Here is a 22,189-nt window from a genome sequence, read left to right on the forward strand (position 1 = left end):
GAAATATAAACTGTTGAACTCACAGTTACTGGGGCATTGCACTCTCTTTTTTTCTTCTTTGTTTTTGTAGATTTGCTTCTAGTAAATTAAAATTTCTTTAAATATTTCAAATTATTTTTAGTTATTTAATATGTTTATTCTCCTCTTTATATAATTTTACAATCTCAGTAGTTTAAATGTGCTGTCCATATATTCGTATGTGGAAAAAAAGAATAGAGGGGCAGCAGGTATAAACTACTGTTTTTGTAAGATCATATGAATAAGAGCAAGAACACACCAATCAAGTGAAGACAAGTAGGAATTAGAGGAATTGAAAAACATAAGAATAATTCAAATACATGGGGAAAGAAGAAAAAAAGAAAAAAGTCCATTCTCCAAACACTGACAGTTTTACTTATGGACGATAAAGTAGACAGGATAAAGCCTAAAAGGTGCTTTAAATATACTCTAGCATAGCCAATAACAGAAACATGTACACCAAGATTCAGACAACATGTAAAACATTAAGTATTTCAGTAACTTGTGCTGATTATGGTTCAGACAACGAGCTGTGTGTTCCTGCGAAGGAAATTAGAATATATTCGAAAAAATACCTATACGGTTTAAATACTCATATGGCCCGGCCCATTAATAACCACAGATATATACATGTACTCATATGGTCCAACCATACGTGTATGGTCAAAATACTTGTATGGTCCGTAACATATTTATTATTTATTATTTACCTGAGTTTTTGTTGTCTTTTTTAACAGCACTGTAATGTAAAGTATTTTTTCTGAACAGATTATCATAAAAAAAGGAGATGTGGCATGATTGCAGATAAAACAACTATCCTACAGAGTCCAAATGAATATTTGTATTTTTTACATCATTCAAATAATTTTTTTTCACCCAGCACCACCAAGTTGGCCTTTATGAAACTGACTCACCACCATTTGCCATGTTTGCTTTAACAAGTCAAACTGTAAATGTAAACAAATCATGTGAATGAGAGTCAATGAGTTCCTAACTTTATGACAAGAGACGACTAATTTTCCTATTATGAACTTTCTATTTTTTAAAGAATCATTCAAGCAGCAATATGGATCTGATCTGACAAGGATATGCATTTGCCAGCTGATACAATATTACAAAGAAACTTTTCCTATCAATATTTATCTGATAGAGGGCTGCTGTTTTTAATGTTTTCAAGGAAGATATTCATTTATGATTTTAATTGCACCCCTGGATATTTTCTTTTGTATTTAATAGTTTTTCCCCCCAAAAAAAATTTGGACATGTCATACAAATTTAATAACTTAACTGACATGACTGAATTTAACTGCATTTGTATTAAATTATTTGAAAACTCAAATGAGCTTGCATTTCATTTAAGTTAATAATTATCCAGACTTCACAATTAGCAGTGTTTATTGTTTTTTTTTTAATTTACTTAAGTGGCAGCATTCAACCAACAGCTGTGGCTGTCTTTGTTATCTTCCTACAAAACAAATAGAAGAGAGCACATATTTACCATGCTTTCTAAATGCAGTCTTTCACTTCCTGGACTGTGCAAGGGTAGGGGATTTGTGCATGCACAAAACCACACTACATTCTGTGTCTATACCAAGTTAAGGCTATAAGGAATACATTTATGTGTTGTTTGTTGTTGTCTGCCATATGTTTTAAGGGAGATGTCAGGTATTGGTTGGATGGTATGGTTTTGTTGTTGTCTGCCATATGTTTTAAGGGAGATGTCAGGTATTGGTTGGGTGGTATGGTATTGTTGTTGTCTGCCATATGTTTTAATAGAGATGTCAGGTATTGGTTGGATGGTATGTTTTTGTTGTTGTCTGCCATATGTTTAAAGGGAGAGTCAGGTATTGGTTGGATGGTATGGTATTGTTGTTGTCTGCCATATGTTTTAAGGGAGATGTCAGGTATTGGTTGGATGGTATGGTTTTGTTGTTGTCTGCCATATGTTTTAAGGGAGATGTCAGGTATTGGTTGGATGGTATGGTTTTGTTGTTGTCTGCCATATGTTTTAAGGGAGATGTCAGGTATTGGTTGGATGGTATGTTTTTGTTGTTGTCTGCCATATGTTTTAAGGGAGATGTCAGGTATTGGTTGGATGGTATGGTATTGTTGTTGTCTGCCATATGTTTTAAGGGAGATGTCAGGTATTGGTTGGATGGTATGGTTTTGTTGTTGTCTGCCATATGTTTTAAGGGAGATGTCAGGTATTGGTTGGATGGTATGGTTTTGTTGTTGTCTGCCATATGTTTTAAGGTAGATGTCAGGTATTGGTTGGATGGTATGGTTTTGTTGTATTGTCAAATCATTTTACTACATGCATGTGTCCTTTCTGTTCATGGATTACTCAACTGTATAATCCATGTGACTTGTGTGAAAAAGACTAGTTTTCAAACTTTTTGTAACAAAATTTTGTTACATCTTCACAGAGTAAGGGAGATAATTCAATGATCATAAAGAGTATTTTTCAGAGCTAATTTGCATGATTACTCAGATGCAGATATAAATGTTATTTAAATAGTTCACTTCATAATAAACATTTGTACCAAGTTTCAAGTTGATGCTACAACAACTCCATGGTAACCTACCTTAACCAAATAAAGACTGAGGCCATATATATGAAAATAAATTTTGGTTTTCCCAAACTTAAAAAAATCATTCAGGCCCAGCAGGCAGGAACAATTTTTATTTTATGTTAATTTTTTGTGAAAAATCAGTTTTGAATGAAAAATCAATTTTGATTTAAAGAGAATGTTGTTGTTAACCTTATAGTACATTCTTGTTTTACATTCTACATGTGTATTGTGGTATAAGTTATATGAAACTAAAGGGGTGATAATTGAGCAATGTTAACACACTTTAAGAGATAATCAGACAATTTAAAGAAACATCATTGAAAATTGTCAAAAGAAACTAGAGCATCTTTTTCTTCTGACATCTGCCAAAAAAAAAAAAAAAGAATTGACCCGGAGGATTGAAGGAGACCCGGCAGGATTATTGGAAACAAAGAATCATTTTTGCATGGCCTAATGCACTTCACTGACTATTGAGTACCGGCCATTATACAATGCTGAATTAATGACTTTCTACATGTACATGTAAAGAGAGAATATAGCAATTTGTCCTTAAACACAGAATATCTACCACTGTCTGGTGAGAGTTCCCTAGGTCAGGTCCTTAAACACAGAATATCTACCACTGTCTGGTGTGAGTTTCCTAGGTCAGGTCCTTAAACACAGAATATCTACCACTGTCTGGTGTGAGTTCCCTAGGTCAGCCTTAAACACAGAATATCTACCACTGTCTGGTGTAAGTTCCCTAGGTCAGCCTTAAACACAGAATATCTACCACTGTCTGGTGTGAGTTCCCTAGGTCAGGTCATTAAACACAGAATATCTACCACTGTCTGGTGTGAGTTCCCTAGGGCAGCCTTAAACACAGAATATCTACCACTGTCTGGTGTGAGTTCCCTAGGTCAGCCTTAAACACAGAATATCTACCACTGTCTGGTGTGAGTTCCCTAGGTCAGGTCCTTAAACACAGAATATCTACCACTGTCTGGTGTGAGTTCCCTAGGTCAGGTCCTTAAACACAGAATATCTACCACTGTCTGGTGTAAGTTCCCTAGGTCAGCCTTAAACACAGAATATCTACCACTGTCTGGTGTGAGTTCCCTAGGTCAGCCTTAAACACAGAATATCTACCAATGTCTGGTGTGAGTTCCCTAGGTCAGGTCCTTAAACACAGAATATCTACCACTGTCTGGTGTGAGTTCCCTAGGTCAGCCTTAAACACAGAATATCTACCATTGTATGGTGTGAGTTCCCTAGGTCAGGTCCTTAAACACAGAATATCTACCACTGTCTGGTGTGAGTTCCCTAGGTCAGCCTTAAACACAGAATATCTACCACTGTCTGGTGTAAGTTCCCTAGGTTAGGTCCTTAAACACAGAATATCTACCACTGTCTGGTGTGAGTTCCCTAAGTCAGGTTCTTAAACACAGAATATCTACCACTGTCTGGTGTGAGTTCCCTAGGTCAGGTTCTTAAACACAGAATATCTACCACTGTCTGGTGTAAGTTCCCTAGGTCAGGTCCTTAAACACAGAATATCTACCACTGTCTGGTGTGAGTTCCCTAGGTCAGCCTTAAACACAGAATATCTACCACTGTCTGGTGTGAGTTCCCTAGGTCAGGTCCTTAAACACAGAATATCTACCACTGTCTGGTGTGAGTTCCCTAGGTCAGGTTCTTAAACACAGAATATCTACCACTGTCTGGTGTGAGTTCCCTAGGTCAGGTCCTTAAACACAGAATATCTACCACTGTCTGGTGTAAGTTCCCTAGGTCAGGTCCTTAAACACAGAATATCTACCACTGTCTGGTGTGAGTTCCCTAGGTCAGCCTTAAACACAGAATATCTACCACTGTCTGGTGTGAGTTCCCTAGGTCAGGTCCTTAAACACAGAATATCTACCACTGTCTGGTGTGAGTTCCCTAGGTCAGGTTCTTAAACACAGAATATCTACCACTGTCTGGTGTGAGTTCCCTAGGTCAGGTCCTTAAACACAGAATATCTACCACTGTCTGGTGTGAGTTCCCTAGGTCAGCCTTAAACACAGAATATCTACCACTGTCTGGTGTGAGTTCCCTAGGTCAGGTTCTTAAACACAGAATATCTACCACTGTCTGGTGTGAGTTCCCTAGGTCAGCCTTAAACACAGAATATCTACCACTGTCTGGTGTGAGTTCCCTAGGTCAGCCTTAAACACAGAATATCTACCACTGTCTGGTGTGAGTTCCCTAGGTCAGGTTCTTAAACACAGAATATCTACCACTGTCTGGTGTGAGTTCCCTAGGTCAGGTCCTTAAACACAGAATATCTACCACTGTCTGGTGTGAGTTCCCTAGGTCAGCCTTAAACACAGAATATCTACCACTGTCTGGTGTGAGTTCCCTAGGTCAGGTTCTTAAACACAGAATATCTACCACTGTCTGGTGTGAGTTCCCTAGGTCAGCCTTAAACACAGAATATCTACCACTGTCTGGTGTGAGTTCCCTAGGTCAGCCTTAAACACAGAATATCTACCACTGTCTGGTGTGAGTTCCCTAGGTCAGCCTTAAAAACAGAATATCTACCACTGTCTGGAGTGAGTTCCCTAGGTCAGGTCCTTAAACACAGAATATCTACCACTGTCTGGTGTGAGTTCTCTAGGTCAGCCTTAAACACAGAATATCTACCACTGTCTGGTGTGAGTTCCCTAGGTCAGGTCCTTAAACACAGAATATCTACCACTGTCTGGTGTGAGTTCCCTAGGTCAGGTCCTTAAACACAGAATATCTACCACTGTCTGGTTGGAGTTCCCTAGGTCAGGTTCTAGGTCATAACACTATTCCTGTATATATATATATATATATATCAACAACCTAATGTCATGGCTGTATAAAATTAGTCATCAAATCATCTTTTTGGAAGAATAACAGACAAAAACCTAGTCCAAGAAGATCTATAGGCTCTCAATGAATGGGTGAATGACTAGATTATATAATTTCACCCTATGAATGCGAGATCCTGGCTACATATCATCAACAAGAGAAACCCAGTGTGATCACCATCTAAGAGGAATTGAAATCAACAAAATATTTTTGAGTACAGTACAATTCAAACGGACCAGCTCTCCCACACCCTACACTGAGGAAAATTTCAGAGTCACTCCGAGAAACTACGATATTCCTCCCAAAATGTTGGGAGGAATTTAGGAGTAATCTCTCCCAAAATCGTGTAAATGTTAATTGTGATAGCGAGCTCACTCCCAACACAGAGGAATTAATTGCCCTAATCCTACTTTAATCTATGCCGGCACACGACTGGTAGGGTAATTGGATTACCTGATGTTATAAACAATTATATTTCAGGTCTACTGTACCAGTTTAAGTGTCAAACAAGTGCATAATTTTAAATGTCTTTTTATATTGGTTAAGTTTAATTTTTGTATTAAAAATAAGTTAAAATATTTTTGTATTTCTTGCTTGCTAATGTAAAAATATCTTTACCAAAATAGACTTGCTTGTTTAAAAAAAAACGGACATTACTGAAAAGGTTTATAAATTTTGTGGAAAATGTGGAAAAAAACATGAAATTCTACTTCAAAGCTGAATAAATGTGAGCAGTTTGAAGAAAATTACATGTCTCAAAGTTTTGTATACAAGTAAAAAAGAAAATATTATTCACCATTCGTTATGCTTAATCAAGTCTACAGCATTTTCTTTTTACGATTATCTAATTGCTTGAAACAAATAAAAGATTTAAAAGCAAAATGTTGTTGTTAATTCTTTCAATTGCATTAAAGTTTTATAAAAAAAACTATACTTGATTTTGACCTTGTTTTTTTTCATCGGTAAATTAATATATTATTTACGAAAAGGGACATACTTGTGAAAAAATAAACGGAAACTACCCCTGATTAAATGTGAGCAGTTTAAAGAAAATTACGTGTCTCAAAGTTTTGTATATGCAAGTAAAAAAAAAAATATTATTCACTATTCGTTATGCTTAATAAGTCTATACAGCATTTTCTTTTTACGATTTGTTGACATTACTTTAGGATAATAATACATTTCGGCTACAACAGGAATACTTCCACACTGAGCTGCATTAACTCGACTTTGCATAATATTTATTTATGCACAATGAATGTAAACTTGTGTGTTGTATTTTGAACAGTGATCTTAAAAGATTTTAAAAGAAATTAATTTGCCGTGGGAAGACAATTCCACGATACACATCTCAGTGATCAACAGTGTGTGGTTGAACTTCAACTTGACTTCGCTCACAATACTGAATACTAATAAAATGCTCCGCTAGTGATATGGAACCTTGTAGTACAATTTCATAAAGATCCATACACTTACACACAAGTTATATATTGTCCTGAAACTAGAAAAATGCGTGTTTTTTGCCCCTTTTTGGCCCCAAATTCCTAAACATTTACGGGTAGGCTGATTACTCCCAAAATCAATCCCAGCCTTCCCTTTGTGATATGGTACCTTGCAGTACAATTTCAGAGAGATCCATACAATTGAACACAAGTTATTGTCTGGAAACTAGAAAAATGCTTATTTTTGGCCCCTTTTTCCTAAACGTTTTGGGCAATTACCCCTAAACTCAATTCCAGCTATCCCTTTGTGATATGGCACCTTGTAGTACAATTTCAGAAAGATCCATACACTTACACACAAGTTATTGTCCTGAAACTAGAAAAAAATGCTTGTTTTTTGCCCCTTTTTTGGCCCCTAATTTCTAAATTTTTGAGGCAATTACCCCCAAAATCAATCCCAGCCTTCCCTTTGTGGTATGGTACCTTGCAGTACAATTTCAGAGAGATCCATACACTTGAACACAAGTTATTGTCTGGAAACTAGAAAAATGCTTATTTTTGGCCCCTTATTCCTAAACGTTTTGGGCAATTACCCCTAAACTCAATTCCAGCTTTCCCTTTGTGATATGGAACCTTGTAGTACAATTTCAGAAAGATCCATACACTTACACACAAGTTATTGTCATGTAACTAGAAAAATGCTTGTTTTTTGCCCCTTTTTTGGCCCCTAATTCCTAAAATGTATAGGCAATTACCTCCAAAATCAATCCCAGCATTCCCTTTGTGATATGGAACCTTGTGGTACAATGTCAGAGAGATCCATACACTAACACACAAGTTATATGTCTGGAAGTTACAAAAATGCTCATTTTTGGCCCCTTTTTGGCCCCTAATTCCTTAACTGTTGGTACCATAACCCCCAAAATCAATCCCAACCTTCCTTTTGTGGAATTAAACCTTATGGTAAAATTTCATAGAGATCCATTCACTTAAACTAAAGTTAGAGTGCAAAAACCAATGTGTCTTCGTCCGAACGACGACGACGACGACGCCATTGTCATACCAATTTACGACCGCAAAATTATTTTTTGCGGTCGTATAAAAATAGCTGACATCAATTTTATCCACAGCACGAGATTTTTATATGGCGGGAAATAATATCACGTACCAGTAAACTCAGGTGACCTCTCTGAACGACCATGGCAAATTCATTAAGGTTTTTAAAGTTGCTTTGTATTAATGATTGACATTTTTGTGCGTTAGTATTGAGGCTCTAGAAGGTCCTTTTACAATTGATTAACCAGAATCTAAAATATAATCCTTTTCCGAATAAACGAACACACATCTTCTTTAACTATTTTATTTTTTATGTTTTATCACTTATCAGTCAAAACAGGACGTAGACCTGAACATTAGTTATACGTCCATGGTCAACAATATAAATTTATTGTAGATGAAAACACGACGCATGTCGTTAAGTTGGGCGTTGGTAGAGATCCTCTGTGAAAATGTGTAGATCGTTTAAATCCTGTCCACTTATTTTTTCACATATTTTTTTCTTGTAGCATCTGGGTACACAATATAATTTCATTTTAATATTTTTCGTATATATATTTGATTTTTTTCTTTAGTAATTGTTGAAATAATTCATTTTTTTTTCATTTCGCCAAGGACTTTTAACGAGCAGTGAAATCATGAAAATACGGATTGCGCTTATCCAATTTTATTTTAAATAATTAAAGATCAATAACAGAGATAAACACAAGATTTTTTTCCATATAATTAATTAAGTTGTGAATGTTGTGTTGTGCCTGGGCGGGGAATTTCTCTCAAGTGTTTTTTTTTTATGAATAAAGGGCATGCATACAAAACTTATTCCCTTTGTTCAACAGAGTTGTCACTTAACAGTTTCTTTTTGGAATTCAAATAATTCAAGTCTGTCATGTACCGAGGTAGTGAAACATAATATTTTACTTTGCAAAATAAATATCCACCGGAAATTGCTTACTGAGTAAGTCATGACCCGACCGGACTATAATAGAAATACAAAATAAGTTTTTTCTCCGTATTTTTCTTCGTTTGTACGTTTTATTTCAAATGACAATGACATGGGGCAAAAACATATAAGAATAATTATCGTATGCTGAATGATAATGTCACATCTTTATCTGTTAAAGAAAGGAAAACATTTGTTAAAATTTTAATACCGTGTTTTTAAAGCACACTGGTGCAATCAAGATCGATTAGATGTACATAGGTAAATAATCTGGCTAATACTATTATGTTGTCATGCGTCGTTAATTTTTAGGACATCCGATGGGCATCCGCGGTGTTGGGAGAGAATCTTTGGAGGAAATTGGGAGTATCATCCACTATACGCGGTGTGACTCCGAAAAACACGGAAATCAGAAAAAAACGACCTTGAATCGATCCGTTTAAATGGTACTGTATTTACTGTAATTATCCATCATAAATTAAACTAGAACATGCATATGAGGTGGTGAGGAAAGTCAACAACACAAGTGCTTTCTTACAGAGAAACATCTACCAGTGCCCTCTCAAAACTAAGGAACTCTACTATAAAACTTTTATTAGACAACAGATGTTATCAGTCAGGGGTACTACTTAAACAAGTGATTTCATTATCACCTATTTCAGTGATTTGATAAATTCAATTATCACCTATTTAAGTGATTTTGGTGTTTCCTTTGATCTTCAAATGCTAATTTCATTGATTTTCCATATTTTGACAAACTTTTCTATAATTTTCCTACATAGAACTAATTATCCCTTTCTTTTGTATATCAATTTCACCAGTGCGCTTGGACAGTAAGTTAGTGCGCTAAAGCTTTTAAAAGTACCCTTGGGATTTTTTCTATAATCAAATATGCATTAACTACTCTTACTATCAGACAAAGGTCAACAATATTAGGTAACCTGATTGGTTTTCTTAAGAGTTATAATGATCTACTTCAAGGTTATGTCCTGATCTACAAATTATTCCAGTTTTTGCATATTTTAGATAAACTGTAAAACTGACAGGCTAATCAAGCAAAAGACAATTTCTGCATGTACATAGTTGTTTTTTCAATGGAATTCTTGTCTTTTTACCAATAAAAAAGGCAAGCTTGCGGGAAAAATATCAAGAAAATGTTATAAACACGTGTTGAAGTGATTACATTTCAACTTCTCAAATTACTTGTTTCAGTGATTTTAAAAAGTCTGTGTCCATTTTTGTGAAAATTTTTAATATTTCACAGCCTAAATCACTTGAAGAAGTGATTCTGAAATCACTTGTTTAAGTAGTACCCCTGACTGGTTATTACAAAAATTAAACTTTGACACATGCTAGCCAAAGTAAATGCCCAGGTCAGGGGAAGACATTTCAGGGGCATTGATAGGACATTTAACAGGTCAGGAATAACTATTAATTGGTGGATTATACCTCAAAATTTATAAGAAGGAAAAGGAGGGGTAATATTAGTTTGGTTTTTTTTTTTGGGGGGGGGGGGGGGGGGGGGTTTCTAACAAATCACAGCACAAAATGTAATAAACTGTTAACACAGAGATATGTCTCGCCTATTTGTTATTTTGATAATGCAAATATTGAAATTAAAATAGCAATACTTTAACATGTAAGTTATGCAAATGTAATAGGAATGGATTAATTCCCTTTTCATTACTTAATTATTTCAGGTTGTTAATTGATTTGCTTGATAATATTTCATTTCCATTTGATTTATTCTATTTAGTATTCATATATTGAGCAATACTGACATTTGAGTTCCTTTATTTATTTGGCATTTGCGATAATTTTGCAATGTTATTTATTTTTGCTTACCATTTTGAAAGAAGCTATTTAAATGAAATAATTAAAATAATTGAATATAAACTAATCGCCTAAAGACAGGTTGCCTGTCTGAATGCGATGCACATTAAAAAGAACTACAATAAGACGGTTTATGTGTCTGAATACAAGCTCTATAGGCAAGCCTCGTGGCGTCATGATGGCTGAGTATACCTGGGTTTGTATAAGGGTTTTTGTCTATATGTTACTAAGATGTTTTGATGTGTTAAATGTTGAATCGAATACGTCTTTACTTTCTTTTTATTAAATTGTTATTTGTTTTGCTGCTTTGAGTATTATTTGAAGTGCCTTGGAATATACCCCATACACTGTATCCAGAACCATCCCCTCACATTTGGTCCCGCGAGGAGGATACAGTTGTTCCTTGGGTATATTGTTTATAAGTTTGATTCATTTTTAAAAATTTATATATATTTCTGGTCATGTTTCGGTTTGAAGAAAAACCTTGTTTGTTCGATGGTGTCAGCATTGATGTTACAGATTATGTGGTTCATTTTGAAACTGTTTCATTATGGAATCAGTGGACTGAGTTTGAAATGGCTTGTCAACTTATCATTAATTTGAGAGGTGAGGCTAAGACAGTTTTACGTTTTCTGGAAAAGAAACATATGCAAGATTATCAGTATTTGAAAACTAGAGGCTCTAAAGAGCCTGTGTCGCTCACCTTGGTCTATGTGCATATTAAACAATGGACACAGATGGATTCATGACAAAATTGTGTTTTGGTGATGGTGATGTGTTTGTAGATCTTACTTTACTGAACATTCTTGCTCCTTACTATTATCTCTATCTATAATGAACTTGGCCCAGTAGTTACAGTGGAAAATATTTTGTAAAAATTTACAAAAATTTACAAAATTTATGAAAATTGTAAAAAATTGACTATAAAGGGCAATAACTCCTTAAGGGGTCAATTGACAATTTTGGTCATGTCGACTTATTTGTAGATCTAACTTTGCTGTACATTATTGCAGTTTACAGTTTATCTCTATCTATAATAATATTCAAGATAATAACCAAAAGCTGCAAAATTTTCTTAAAATTACCAATTCAGGGGCAGCAACCCAACAACATGTTGCCTGATTGGTCTGAAAATTTCAGGGCAGATAGATCTTGACCTAATGAACAATTTTATACCATCAGATTTGCTCTAAATGCTTTGGTTTCAGAGATATGAGCCAAAAACTGCATTTTACCCTATGTATTATTTTTTTGCCATGTCGGCCATCTTGGTTTGCGGGCAGGGTCATCGGACACATTTTTTAAACTAGATACCCTAATGATGATTGTGGACAATTTTGGTTAAATTTGTCTTAGTAGTTTCAGAGGAGAAGATTTTTGTAAAAGATTACAAAAATTTACGAAAAATGGTTAAAAATTGACTATAAAGGGCAATAACTCCTTAAGGGGTCAACTGACCATTTTGGTCAAGTTGACTTATTTGTAGATCATACTTTGCTGAACATTATTGCTGTTTACAGTTTATCTCTATCTATAATAATATTCAAGATAATAACCAAAAACAGCAAAATTTCCTTAAAATTACCAATTCAGGGGCAGCAACCCAACAACGGGTTGTCCGATTCATCTGAAAATTTCAGGGCAGATAGATCTTGACCTGATAAACAATTTTACCCAAGTCAGATTTGCTCTAAATGCTTTGGTTTGAGAGATATAAGCCAAAATCTACATTTTACCCCTATGTTCTATTTTTAGCCATGGCGGCCATCTTGGTTGGTTGGCGGGGTCATCGGACACATTTTTTAAACTAGATACCCCAATGATGATTGTGGCCAAGTTTGGTCAAATTTGGCCCAGTAGTTTCAGAGGAGAAGATTTTTGTAAAAGTTTACGGACGACGGACGCAAAGTGATGAGAAAAGCTCACTTGACCTTTCAGGTCAGGTGAGCTAAAAATGTTGGTTCAAAGGTTTAACCCCAAGGAAAGGGAAGCATATTTCAAAATTGAACTGAAAAATTGTACGAAAAAGGAGAGTGAAAATATTTCTGAGTTTAGTTAGCGGTTCAAAATTTTGGCACACAAGGCATATCCAGAGAGTTATTTTGATTTGAATTTGTATTTGGTTGATTTATTGATGTCAAAATTGGATAGTGAAATGGGGAAACATGTCGCTTTGAAACACCCCAATTGTTTGGATGATGCAATATGTTTGGCACTTGATTACGAAACAGTTTGTCTTACAACTGGCAATTTTATTTCTGAAAGTGTTGAAACTGAATCGTGTGACAAAGCTTTAACTTGTTCTGAAATTGTTTGTTCGGGTTTTGAGATATTGTCTAAATTTGTCAAGAAATACTTGAAGTGTCGGAAGAAATGTAAACAAAATAAGTGTTTCAACTGTAGTCAAATTGGTCATGTACGAGCAAAATGTCCTTATAAAGTGGTTAAAGCCAATGTTTATGCTGAAAAGTCTGATGTAAGTGGTAGTATTGAAATGTTTTCAGAACCGGAAGTTTTAATCAGTGATGATTTCTTTGGACTGGCATACTAAAAACGGTTTACCTTGATGCATTTTCTTAGAATTTATGTGTATTTGTGTGTTGTAGGTGTTTTTGTAGTTGTTTGCATACAAATTTTGTTCTCTACTTTTGTGGCAATAGTTCAAAGACATGTCTGAATAACTGGTTTGTACAAATTTTCTTTTTACTTGGTTTAATTGGTGGTAAATACTAGTTTTAGGCTTGATCTGAAGGCAGGTGTGTAGTTTGTAGGATAGTTATTATAGTTTGAATTGGTTTATATTTTGGGTTTTTACTCAATTGTTTGGATTTGTAATCTCCATTTAGATATTTTGTATTTAGGGAGTTTATGATGGTCTGATATTGTGGCTTTTGTTAGTCATGGCAGAAACCAATAGTTTGTACCAATAGTTTGAAGTTAGGAACACTTCTTGCTTTTATAGAAGGTAGCACATAGATGGACCCGATCCATCTCAAGTGGCACACAGCTGTGTTACTTTAAAAACAACGTTGGAGTGCTGAACCCGATGGTACATGTCAAACGTACCGTCATGAGATCTACAATGGTGGACTTTACCTGGTATTGCCTCAACAGAAGCATAAACAGCGACTTTCGACCGTTACAGCATTTATTCACCTAGATGTCCGCCCGATATTATCTGTAATCCGAAACAACTCGGGGAATTATAGCAATGGAGATTTAAAGAGCGCGTCCGTACAGAATTAGCAGTTCAACCCTTGATGTGATGTGTGTATCCGTGTGCTGTGTTGTGACATTTTATGTGAAACTGGACATTAATTATGTATTTTTGAATTGAAAATTTCATGCACATTTATTTGTACATGTGTAATTTGTTGTTTGTGTCAAATGTTATTTCATGAACATTTTTTCTTAAGGGGGGAGGAATGTAATAGGAAAATGATTAATTCCATTTTCATTACTTAATTATTTCAGGCTGTTAATTGATTTGCTTGATAATATTTCATTTCCATTTGATTTATTCTATTTAGTATTCATATATTGAGCAATACTGACATTTGAGTTCCTTTATTTATTTGGCGTTTGCGATAATTTTGCAATGTTATTTATTTTTTCTTACCATTTTGAAAGAAGCTATTTAAATGAAATAATTAAAATAATTGAATATAAACTAATCGCCTAAAGACAGGTTGCCTGTCTGAATGCGATGCACATTAAAAAGAACTACAATAAGACGGTTTATGTGTCTGAATACAAGCTCTATAGGCAAGCCTCGTGGCGTCATGATGGCTGAGTATACCTGGGTTTGTATAAGGGTTTTTGTCTATATGTTACTAAGATGTTTTGATGTGTTAAATGTTGAATCGAATATGTCTTTACTTTCTTTTTATTAAATTGTTATTTGTTTTGCTGCTTTGAGTATTATTTGAAGTGCCTTGGAATATACCCCATACACTGTATCCAGAACCATCCCCTCACATTTGGTCCCGCGAGGCGGATACAGTTGTTCCTGGGGTATATTGTTTAGAAGTTTGATTCATTTTTAAAAATTTATATATATTTCTGGTCATGTTTCGGTTTGAAGAAAAACCTTGTTTGTTCGATGGTGTCAGCATTGATGTTACAGATTATGTGGTTCATTTTGAAACTGTTTCATTATGGAATCAGTGGACTGAGTTTGAAATGGCTTGTCAACTTATCATTAATTTGAGAGGTGAGGCTCAGACAGTTTTACGTTTTCTGGAAAAGAAACATATGCAAGATTATCAGTATTTGAAAAAAATGTTGGTTCAAAGGTTTAACCCCAAGGAAAGGGAAGCATATTTCAAAATTGAACTGAAAAATTGTACGAAAAAGGAGAGTGAAATTTTTCTGAGTTTGGTTAGAGGTTCAAAATTTTGGCACACAAGGCATATCCAGAGAGTTATTTTGATTTGAATTTGTATTTGGTTGATTTATTGATGTCAAAATTGGATAGTGAAATGGGGAAACATGTAGCTTTGAAACACCCCAATTGTTTGGATGATGCAATATGTTTGGCACTTGATTACGAAACAGTTTGTCTTACAACTGGCAATTTTATTTCTGAAAGTGTTGAAACTGAATCGTGTGACAAAGCTTTAACTTGTTCTGAAATTGTTTGTTCGGGTTTTGAGATATTGCCTAAATTTGTCAAGAAATACTTGGTGTCGGAAGAAATGTAAACAAAATAAGTGTTTCAACTGTAGTCAAATTGGTCATGTACGAGCAAAATGTCCTTATAAAGTGGTTAAAGCCAATGTTTATGCTGAAAAGTCTGATGTAAGTGGTAGTATTGAAATGTTTTCAGAACCGGAAGTTTTAATCAGTGATGATTTCTTTGGACTGGCATACTAAAAACGGTTTACCTTGATGCATTTTCTTAGAATTTATGTGTATTTGTGTGTTGTAGGTGTTTTTGTAGTTGTTTGCATACAAATTTTGTTCTCTACTTTGGTGGCAGCAGTTCAAAGACATGTCTGAATAACTGGTTTGTACAAATTTTCTTTTTACTTGGTTTAATTGGTGGTAAATACTAGTTTTAGGCTTGATCTGAAGGCAGGTGTGTAGTTTGTAGGATAGTTATTATAGTTTGAATTGGTTTATATTTTGGGTTTTTACTCAATTGTTTGGATTTGTAATCTCCATTTAGATATTTTGTATTTAGGGAGTTTATGATGGTCTGATATTGTGGCTTTTGTTAGTCATGGCAGAAACCAATAGTTTGTACCAATAGTTTGAAGTTAGGAACACTTCTTGCTTTTATAGAAGGTAGCACATAGATGGACCCGATCCATCTCAAGTGGCACACAGCTGTGTTACTTTAAAAACAACGTTGGAGTGCTGAACCCGATGGTACATGTCAAACGTACCGCCATGAGATCTACAATGGTGGACTTTACCTGGTATTGCCTCAACAGAAGCATAAACAGCGACTTTCGACCGTTACAGCATTTATTCACCTAGATGTCCGCCCGATATTATCTGTAATCCGAAACAACTCGGGGAATTATAGCAATGGAGATTTAAAGAGCGCGTCCGTACAGAATTAGCAGTTCAACCCTTGATGTGATGTGTGTATCCGTGTGCTGTGTTGTGACATTTTATGTGAAACTGGACATTATGTATTTTTGAATTGAAAATTTCATGAACATTTATTTGTACATGTGTAATTTGTTGTTTGTGTCAAATGTTATTTCATGAACATTTTTTCTTAAGGGGGGGAGGAATGTAATAGGAATGGATTAATTCCTTTTTCATTACTTAATTATTTCAGGCTGTTAATTGATTTGCTTGATAATATTTCATTTCCATTTGATTTATTCTATTTAGTATTCATATATTGAGCAATACTGACATTTGAGTTCCTTTATTTATTTGGCGTTTGCGATAATTTTGCAATGTTATTTATTTTTGCTTACCATTTTGAAAGAAGCTATTTAAATGAAATAATTAAAATAATTGAATATAAACTAATCGCCTAAAGACAGGTTGCCTGTCTGAATGCGATGCACATTAAAAAGAACTACAATAAAACGGTTTGTCTGTCTGAATACAAGCTCTATAGGCAAGCCTCGTGGCGTCATGATGGCTGAGTATACCTGGGTTTGCATAAGGGTTTTTGTCTATATGTTACTAAGATGTTTTGATGTGTTAAATGTTGAATCGAATATGTCTTTACTTTCTTTTTATTAAATTGTTATTTGTTTTGCTGCTTTGAGTATTATTTGAAGTGCCTTGGAATATACCCCATACACTGTATCCAGAACCATCCCCTCACACAAATATGCAAAGACAATGAACCATGACTGAAGGTACAGGGCTTAACAATCTCCATAGAAATGAGATATGCCAATGCAAAGACATCTGCATACAAAATACCATGGACTTTTCATAAGTCGTTTCCTTTAAACAAACCTAAACACTAACATTAACTTGTAAACTATGTAAAAGTTTCAAAGTCAATGAACCATAATGAGCGTGTGGGGTTATAAAATCTCCATGGAAAGAAACTTGCAAATGTCAATATATTTGCATACCAAATATTATTGACCTAACATTAGTTGTTCAACTTAAACTGACCTAATCACAAACTAATACATGTAAACTAAGCAAAAGTTTCAAAGTCAATAGACCATGACTGAGGGGGTAAGGACCAAATATTCTACATGGAAATGAGATGTGCTAATGCTTATACAACTGCATAGTGCATATCAATTATCATTGACCTACCACTAGTGGTTCTCCCTAGAAGCTGACCTAATCACAAACTTACATGAAAACTAAGCAAAAGTTTCAAAGTCAATAGACCATGACTGAGGGGAGGGGCCAAATAATCTCAATGGAAATGAGATATGCCAATGCTTAAACAACTGCATACCAAATATCATTGACCTACCACTAGTGGTTCTCCATAAACTGACCTAATCACAAACAAATACATGTAAACTACCCATAAGCAAATTTTCAAAGTCAATAGACCCTGACTGAGGGGGCGGGGCCAAATAATCTCCATGGTAATGATATGTTCCAATACACCTTATCGCCGGAGCGTCTTTTTACCACAGAACACCACAGAATACCACAGAACACCACAGAACACCACAGAATACCACAGAACACTCAAAATATACCACAGAACTACACAAAATACAATAAATCTACTGAAATATACCACAGAACATTAAACTTACTTTATAAAACGCAAATCTAATAATTCAGAATTATATTATTTCTTTAATTCGGGTTACACCAATGACATGACGATTGACTGGATGAGATATAATTTTTTTGTTTTTTGGCATATTTTTTTTACATTTGGAGACCTTTGAGACACTTAACTAATGCATTGTAATAATGAAAATCTAAAATAAACATTTAAAAAAATAGTTTTGAGCAAAAAACATTTACCGCACGGTTTTCACAGTCGCTGATCAATATTTGCTTTGAATATATTGAACTGATCGATAAAAAGTGTCAATATCTCTTTTGTTTTACAATATTTTTTCGTGAAATTAAGAAATCTGCGAGTTTGTTAAATATGTTGTTTACCAATAAAAACTTTATATAAATAAAACATGTTTTTCTACAAAAAAAGTTGATCTGACGGATTTTACCAGGGAATATTACGCTACGAATAATATTGATCTGATCGACAGAAAGTGCTAATTTCGCTTTTTCTTTTTAAACATTTTTTCATTAAATTAAGAAATCTGCGAGATTAATGAATATTTTATATGAAAATATAACAAAAAAAAATGTTTTTCTACAAAAAAAGTTGACCTGACTGATTTTACCGGCGCGAATCACGCTATGAATAATATTGGCTTGATTGGCAGAAAGAGTTAATATTTCTCATATGTAACTATTTTTTCTGTGAAATGAATAAACCTATAAGACAATAAATATAATTTTTCAACTAAAATGATGTTGAACATCGGCTCACATTTTAATCTTGAATTTTTATTATTATAAAAATTGTATTCTTGAAATTACTTGACAATGATTAGAGAACAGGAAGACTGCTATCAACATTCTATTTAATATAATATATATCATTAATAATGGAATATTTACAATATTCTTCATTGTTTGGATTCTAGTTGCCACCTGATTTTATAAGGTAATTCAATTAAATATATTTGATGTCTCAGGTGTGAAAACTTAAATGACATGTTAATTGGCTTGATTGGTGAATACGACAAGTGTCAAAATTGGCTAATCTAATTAAATTTTGGTACTTTTAAAAATTGTGTCGGTGAACTTGCTAAGGTCAACATTAATTTGGGTCTCAAAAATATAGAATCTATATGTAAATGCTACAAATACAAGTTTTTTCGATATAAAGTTTCAGTTCAACGATTTCTAAATGCATACAAAATTTGGTAAAAATCCGAAATATTGTCAAATGATTAGAGAAGATACACACACAACATAAGAATCCAAAAACAGTCATCGAACTTGAACTTTTTGATAATTAAAAAGACACACTTATAATATGTTATTAGTCAACTCAAATATAACTGTCCTACAACAAGTTCAGATATCTTTTTGAAAGTATTTGTAGCCCTTAACACAGGATTGTTTTATATATAACTCTAAAGGAGAAAACTTTGATGTACAAACAGTCAAGTTTAAATAATTGCAGACTACACGAATGAATTTTATTTTTACAGGACATTCGGTCTGGTAAACAACCTAGCTTTACCAGACCGAATGAAATTTTACCAGACCAATTTTTTTACATATAATTGTATATTATCCGACAAAATACAACAAACTTATGACTTGTTGTGACCTACTCCTATCCAAAATGCACAAAAACAAAGTCATGTGACAAGAGTGTATCTTTCGATGAAAGTTGTGCACAATTGCTTGAATGCATTTCAGTGATAAAGAAAAGTAATGTCACATTTTATTGGATTTTGACATGAAAATTATTTGTGAACTAAAAATAATTTAGAGTTTCTGTATAAAATATTAACTGTATCTTCTTTCTTTTTCTTATATCTTTTGGTTTTCAATTCTAGTGTTTATATTTCATAGCTGTATTTTGTGAACCTGCTTGGATTTTTTATTTTTTTATTTATTGTATTTGATCGGCAAAACCCGGAATTGGCCTTATCCGTTCCCGGAATCTGATCCGGTATTGTCTACATTTCCGGTTGATGGCAGCCATTGTTGTTTTTGTCATTCAGATATGTTTTTACTCGGATTTACACATTACTTGTTGGCGATTTTCGGCATAAAGCTAGCGGTTGAACAAAATAAACATCGTTGTCATGAATAATAAAGATGAAAATGAATTTCGAGATCGTTTGGGTATTTTGCTCCCAAAATTGGGAAAAATGTAGGGTTTTTAGAAAAATCCATGAAAAAAACAACACCGGACATTCGGACCGGAATTCAACAAAATTTTACCAGACCGATCCATTATTCACCGGATTTGTCCGACGAATTTCGTGAAGTCTGTAATTGTTTGAAACAACTCTAGATATCAGCTTAAAAACTCCTTTAATCACTTTTATAAAGTTTAATTATTTGTTGACAACAACTTTAATTAAATGTCACATTAACCATTTTTATTATTTATTGTAACAACTCTTAACATAAAAATAATAAAATAGTGAAAAAAAACTGATAAACAAAATAAATTTAACAAATAATTACGTATTTTCAAAAATGAATTAAAAATTTCAAAAAAGATTAAAATGTATTTAAAATATAAATGTCACAAATATAAATACTCTTTGTATATTATGGTTTTAATAGCTAGGGGTTTTCGGTATGATCCCAATTATTGGCCATTTAGTTGGGGGCATAGCGATAGTGAGTCGACCCTAAATAGAAAAATTAAATTTATTTGAATAATAAATGTCAAATTATTAAAAGAATGAACAATAACATGATAATAATGTCTGAAGTATTAATATTTCGAAGTTCTGTGGTAAATTTTGGGTGTTCTGTGGTATTCTGTGGTGTTCTGTGGTATTCTGTGGTGTTCTGTGGTGTTCTGTGGTAAAAAGACGCTCCCCCTTATCGCTATTTGTCCGCCATTACTGGATATCACAAAGGTTCCCGTAAAATTTTGACACCACAATGGAAAAGTGATGTTGTATGACGTCAGTAGTTCAAGAGGAGCAGATTCTCGGGTCAAGCAGAGCAGATTTCAAATAGGGATAAGGTCTATGCTAATACAACTGCATACCAAATATCATTGATCTACCACTTGTGGTTCACCATAAACTAAAAATCAATTACATATCATCACTAAGTGGTCGTCAAAGCTTGGTATTCAAATTCAAAAGCTTTATTTAAAGTCGGCATGTCACATAACAATAACATAAGCTCTTTGAGCTCTTATAACCGACAAATACATACAATTACACAATAAACATGCACAATGCATACACAATACTAATATTAAAACATAAAAGACATAGAACATATATTCATATGGTGATTGCAAAAAGATGCTCCAATATGTGGGATGTGGCAGTTCAATAAAACGATGTGTCAATTACTAGACACTTACACTTACATGAAAATTATTTTTTCTCTAGATGTCATTTCTTCTTTTTAGATATTTTCGTTGTCTTTTCTACTCCTCACTTTTTTTAAGAAATGCCGGGAAATATCACATGTAGCTTCCGGTGGGAGAATGTATCTGTAAACCAAAATGATTTAAATGAAGCAACAAACCATTACGTTCGTATTAACATTAACCAGCTACCTATGTAACATATGTAGTGTAAAGATGCGATGTACTTTAAGACCCATTTCTTACCATTATTTATCTGTGTGTGTGAGTGTGTTGGAAGGGAGGAATAGTGAATTAATCTGTATGATTTATAGATTGATTAATCAGTGATGGCGCTCTACACACGGCATCACACATTTTAAATAGCTAAGGGTCTGACCATGATATGGATAATATAAAATTAACATTAACGAGAAGGAAAGGAGTGACACACATCTATATGAGCATATTATATTAAAGATCAGAACTGGATCAAGTCGAAATATTTGATTCATATGCCGCTTGCACATATAAACTGAAGATTAAATAGACTAGTCATAATGACTTAACATTATTTATTTTGTATTTACATTGTGTCATAGGTCAAATTTATTTGTTCAGTCACGGTATGTTCAATGGTGTTAATATGTCCTTTGATTGAGTTAAGCTATTTCAGTTGATATTTTATAGTGTGTCTTTCTATGTTGTGATGTTACCCTATTGTTTCAGAAAAAGGGTGAAGGTTTGGTACCATTAAAACGTTTAAACCCGCTGCATTTGTTTGCACCTGTCCTAAGTCAGGAATCTGATGTTCAGTAGTTGTCGTTTGTTGATGTGGTTCATAAGTGTTTCTCGTTTCTCGTTTTTTATATAGATGAGACCGTTGGTTTTCCCGTTTGAATGGTTTTACACTAGTAATTTTTTGGGGCCC

This window comes from Mytilus californianus, unplaced genomic scaffold, assembly GCF_021869535.1.
Source record: "Mytilus californianus isolate M0D057914Y unplaced genomic scaffold, xbMytCali1.0.p SCAF_4, whole genome shotgun sequence".
In the NCBI taxonomy this organism is placed as follows: Eukaryota; Metazoa; Mollusca; class Bivalvia; order Mytilida; family Mytilidae; genus Mytilus; species Mytilus californianus.